Raw genomic sequence first — 6,038 nt, 5'->3', positions numbered from 1 at the left:
TGACAGAATACCATAGACTGGGTGGCTTATAAAAAACAGAAATTTGTTTTTCACAGCCTGGAGGCCAGGAAACCCAAGATCAAAGTGCTGGCAGATGCAGTGTCTGGTGAGGGCACACTTTCTGGTTCATAGACAGTTGTCTTCTCACTGCATCCTAATATGGTGAAAAGGAAAGTAGCTCTCTGGGGCCTCTTTGATAAGGGTACTAATCCCATTCATGAGGGCTCCACCCTCCAGTTTAATCACCTCCCAAAGGTCCCACCTCCTAATAACATCACAGTGGAGATTAAGTTTCAACATAGGAATTTGGGGGGGACACAAACATTCAGTGTACAAGAATAAGGAAGTGAAATTTTGCTTGAATAATTTCTGAAGCTTAAATATTGAAAATAAATTACCTTTTGTGCAATTTTGCAAGAATCTAAGGTCTGTGCAATACTCTTATAGAAATAGTATCTTCATACTTATTTAGTGCAAGAAATTTTGGAACAAATTTGACAGTATTAAATGTCTTACATTGGGGGCCGGCCCATGGCTCACTCGGGAGAGTGTGGTGCTGATTAACACCAAGGCCACGGGTCCGGATCCCATATAGGGATGGCCGGTTGGTTCACTGGCTGAGTGTGGTGCTGACAACACCAAGTCAAGGGTTGAGATCCCCTTACTGGTCATCTTTTAAAAAAAACAACTCGGGAGAGTGCGGTGCTGATAAATGTCTCACATTGCTCATTATATTTACAGGAAACAGAAACTCAACTAAGGGCCATAAGACCTATGATAGCAGATTGATTAGGAGAGTGAAGAGTTCCCTTTCCTTAAGGAAAGAAATGGAGCCCCAGGGTGAGTATAACCAATCGACATCCTTAACAAGAATGTAGATAAACATCTTCCAAAGGAATTATGGGTTTGTATTGTTTTAGTACTGTTTTTATCAAAGAAATGTATATAAATAGTATTTTATATTTTATATGTTTCAAGCTTTTGCTAAATAAAGCAAAACTGATTCTGTCCCCAGAGAAACTCAGATTCTCAAGAGAATGGACTAATCATCAAATAGCACAAACCACAAGTAGAATTTCCTCTAGATAAGTAACTGAACACCACATTTTCTTCAATTAGATAAATGTCTGGTGTTATGTTTCTTTAATTCATGTAAATTGCTACCATAGACCTACCAATTACCATATTTAAACTTGGCTTGTTCCCCAAAGACTTCTTAGAATGAAACTTATATTAATACCTATCTTTTCAGAGCCACTGGGGAATACTAAAACTCAAGGTCATATTTTTTGTAAAGCTCTAGTTTTGCAAATCTCTTTACCCAGGAATTGTTTACATTAAAATGGAAAAATAATTGGGGAAAATGTTTTTTCAGTTGGGAATATTATGAGGAAGGACATTTTAAATAAGATATTTAAAATCAAACAATAATCTAACTTTTTGTTTTAAGTAGTTGAAATGGATTTTGTTTTCAGAAAAGAATCTAGAACATTTTTTATTGTTAAGTTGCTGGGCCCTATGTTTAACGTACTTTTTCAAAGGGAGTTAATATTAATTAACTTTATACAAATCATGAAAATATAAAACCAGGAAAAGACATAGCTAGTGCTTTTGCTACTCACATATTTGCATATTATAATGGCTAGATATAGACATGTATAGAGAGTATAGTTGGTCATTTTGCTGCTTTAATTGACCCAGGCTACATCTCATCTGTAATATTTGCAGTATGCTGCTGCTCTATTGGTAGAATCTAGTGTGTTTTCCTTTTTTGGGGGGGGAAGAGAGAAAATGGAAAATTATTTATTCAGTTATCGCTACACAATCAACACAAATTTAAGCACTAGCTGCAGATGAAATAAATTCCTGCACCATACACCTGAAAAACTATTTCTCCCAAGTTATTAGTGGAACACTATGCTAATATCCTTTTTAAAAAAGTTTTATTGGTATAATTCATGTACCACACAATTTGCTAATTTAAGGCACACAATTCAATGGTCTTTAGTATAATTACAGAGTTGTACAATCACCATCACAACTAATTTTCGGACATTTTCATCACCCTAAAAAGAACCCACACACTTTAGCTCCCCAAACTCCCTGTTCCTCTGGTCGTAGGCAACCACTAATCTAATTCCTGGCTCGATAGATTTCCCTATTCTGGGCATTTCATAAAAATGGAATCATATCAAATGTGACTGGCTTCTTGCACTTAGCATATTGCAGTTTTTTGTTTTGTTTTGTTCTAGTGGCTGGTCGGTGTTGGGGATCCAAACCCTTGACCTTAGTGTTACAACGCTGCGCTCTAACCAACCGAGCTAACTGGCCAGTGCAGCATAATGTTTTTAAGTTCACCCGTGTTGCAGCATGTATCAGTACTTCATTCCTTTTGCTAGCTGAATAATCCATTGTATGGATATACCACATTTTGTTCATCCATTCATCAGTATTTTATATGTTCTTTAAAATGAGTATTTTATAGTGCTTACTGTGTAGCGAAAGGTCCTGTCAAATATCTTTTATTAGGCTTTCATGAATTGGGGAGAAAATGTCCAAAATGAGAAGCACCAGACATTAAGCCCCAGGGTCAGAACGGATGTGTGTGTGTTTACAGCTGTATCCTCAGCAGCCCAGCTTAGGGCCTGGTTGAGCAGAAAGGGTCTCAAAAAGTACTTGTTGAGAGAATGAGTGAAGCATTTGATAAATTGCAAGGCATTATTCAAATATTCTTTCTGTATTATTACTCCTTTTCCTCCAATTTATTCACTGTCTTTCAAAATTAAGTGGTGAGATGGATTTTCCTCCTGAAAACAGAACGTCTCAGATAACTTTCTTTTACCTTCTTTTATTATAAAAACATAAAATAAAAGACACTTTTGATTTGAAAACACTTTTCACACATTTCACCAACGTTTGCACTTCTGCATTGTACCACTTCCTCTTGAGCATTTTTTTCTCTTTGTGTAACTTGTGTCCTTGGCACCAGCCTCCTTCTTACTTAGAGAACACTACCAACCACAATATGAAGTTAGTATAAACCTGGTTTTTCTTCAGGTGGAAATGGCACTTGTGTAAATGAGTTTATAACTAGGTCAGTACTGATCAATCGGCTGATATGACACAACAATCACTCCCAATTGTTAAAACCTATTGATTTCAACAAGTCTTTGACTGAGCAAATGAAATTCATCTGTCTTCTCAATGCAGTAAAAGGCAGTTTGAATTTGTATAAATAATGTAAAGGGCATTTGAATAGACAAACACTAATTTATATTTTGGGTAAATCCAGATTCTCATATAATGGATCCAGTTTGCTTAAAGCAAGATATACCAGTAAACACTTAATGGGGATAAACACAAATCAGGTTATATGAAATATCAGCAATTTTCCTGCTAGAGTATACCTCAGGAATCAAAACATATTTAGTAAACACCTACACTGTTCCAAACACTGTGGTGGGTCCTGGGGATACTTTGGTAAGAACCCAGACTTTGCCGCTCATTCCATGGAGTGGCGCATAGGATCTAGAGGAGAGACAAATTTAATTAAATAATCCCACAGATGGAGGAAAGTGAGCGGTAAATGGTCTGAGTAAAAGGAACACAATTCTATGATGGCACCAAACATGGAAAAACCCCCCTCTAATGGGAAGCAGGGATGATCCAGGAAGTGAAGCTTAACCCAAAGGAAGTCCAGGACTAACTAGAGCTGGAGAAGAGGGTGGCATGGGGAAGAAGAACCTGCCACACTGGGGAAACAGCATGTGCTAAGGTTGACCATGTGACCAAGAGAGCTTGGCAAATGTGCCAGAAGGTGGAAGCACCAAGGAGGAGCTTAGGAAAGGGAAGTGATAGAAAGTTAGGCAACAGTCAGAATCAGCGGGACTCTATGGACCACATGAAGAATTCTTATCTTTATCCCTTGAATAATGAGAACCCACAGAAGAATTTTGGTTTTGTTTTGATGTTGTTGAAGAATAACATCATACCATAAAAAATTTTGGGCAAGTCTTAAAGCATACAGTTCAATAAATACTTAGAAATGTATCCACTGTCTGTGTAACTGCTACCCAGATCAAGATAGAGAACATTTCCATCGTTCCAGAATGTTCCTTCATGTCCCCTTTGAGTCAATTGCTCCCACCAACACCATGCACATTTAAGGGAACCACTATTCTGACTTTTATTACCATAGATTATTTTTGTCTGTCCTTGAACTTCATGTAATTGGCATCATATAGTGTATACTCTTTTGTGTCTGATTTCTTTCATTTAACATTATGTCTGTGAGATTCATCCATGGTATTGCATGTAACAATGTCTTAGAAGGGTTTGACTCAGAAATGAAACAAAACTTAAACCTTAGTGACAGCTCTTGACTCCAAGGTTTAGTTGAGGCTTGTGGTTACCAGAGTCAGCTGTGTAGCTGCAGGTTACTTGCATACTTGCTCATCCCTCACTATATTCTCATTTCCAATTGAGGATCTCTTTTGTTGCTTCTCCTCACTGCATGGAAGTCTTTCTTCCAGACACTGATCATGAATCGGCTTCAACCCCATTTCTTTTTTTTTTTTTTTTTTTTTGTCTTTTTGTGACCGGCCGCACTGCGCTCAGCCAGTGAGCAGCGCACCGGCCATCCTTATGTAGGATCCGAACCCGCGGGCGGGAGCACTACTGCGCTCCCAGCGCCGCATTCTCCCAAGTGCGCCACGGGGTCGGCCCCAACCCCATTTCTTGCCAAACTAGAAGGTCTTTCTTATGCTTCCCTAGGACACACCCAAGAAGTATTTGCTCAATGAGTAACTGGACAAACTCTTTGAGGAAAATAGAATTATTGTCTTAGCTCAAGCATAATGGAAGGAATGATAGTATCACATTTTTCAATGCATTGGAGTTGTAATCTTGTAATACTGCCTTCATCCATAAAATGAATGAATTGGACTAATCAATCTCTAAGATCCTTAAAGTTCTACGAGTTGGATCTGTTAGTGGTGGTTTTGTTAATTGGCCTTTGCTATCTTTCTCTACTGCTGCCTTTCAATGGAAATATTTTGTAAAAAAAAAAAGCCTTCTAGCTATGTGACAAAGGCTCAAGGTATGTGTGAGCATCAAAAGTAGCATCTTTTACCTGAAAAAGACACATGAAATTGCTTTGCAAATGACAAGGATTATTGGTACTATCAAATCTTATTAGTGACTTTGTTGGCTTAGAAGATACTATTATGAATGCTTTTGATTTTATTATGTGTGAATCCTGTAACTCTGAATATATACTTACCTAATTACTTTGGTCAGCATGTGGAAGTATATAATTCCTTTATATTTAAACAAACCTCTGTATTGGCTTTCTCGATTATTATTAAGATATTACTGTTTCATTCTTGCATGAGGTAATGACAACAGCTTCTCAGCATGCTTTTCTATATCTTTCTTTTTAAAATGTTAACTTTTTGAGTAAGTGATGCATTCACATGCTTTAAAGTATAAAAGAATGTAGAGTGAAAAGCCTCTCCCACCTGTCTTCTAGCCCCTGTTCCCTTTCCACAGGCAACCAATATTGCTAGTTACTTAGGTAGACTTTCACAAACGTTTTATGCAAATAGATGTATATAATTAATTTTATTTCTCTTTTTTTGGTACAGATACTAACATACTATTCATCTTATTTTGCAGATTTATTTATACTTAGCATCTAATGAGCTTCTTACCAGAAAAATGGGAATGAGTATCTACCTCATAAGGTTGTTGTGAAAATTAGATGAGTTAAAATATGCAAAGAACTTAGAAAATGCCAGGCATATTGTAAACTCTGTATTAGTTTTCTATTGCTGCATAACAAATTAGCACAAAGTTAGTGGCTTAAAACAATACCTGTGTATTATCTCAAAGTTTCTGAAGGTCAGAAGTTTGGGTGTGGCTTAGCTAAGTTCTGTGCTGAGTCTCACGAGGTTGAAATCAAGGTCAGCTGGGCTACATTCTCACCTGAAGACTCATCTAGGAAAGGATTTGCTTTCATGCTCCCTCAAGTCGTTGGC

Source organism: Cynocephalus volans, chromosome 11 (assembly GCF_027409185.1).
Source record: "Cynocephalus volans isolate mCynVol1 chromosome 11, mCynVol1.pri, whole genome shotgun sequence".
Taxonomy (NCBI): domain Eukaryota; kingdom Metazoa; phylum Chordata; class Mammalia; order Dermoptera; family Cynocephalidae; genus Cynocephalus; species Cynocephalus volans.
This window is presented reverse-complemented; position numbering follows the sequence as displayed.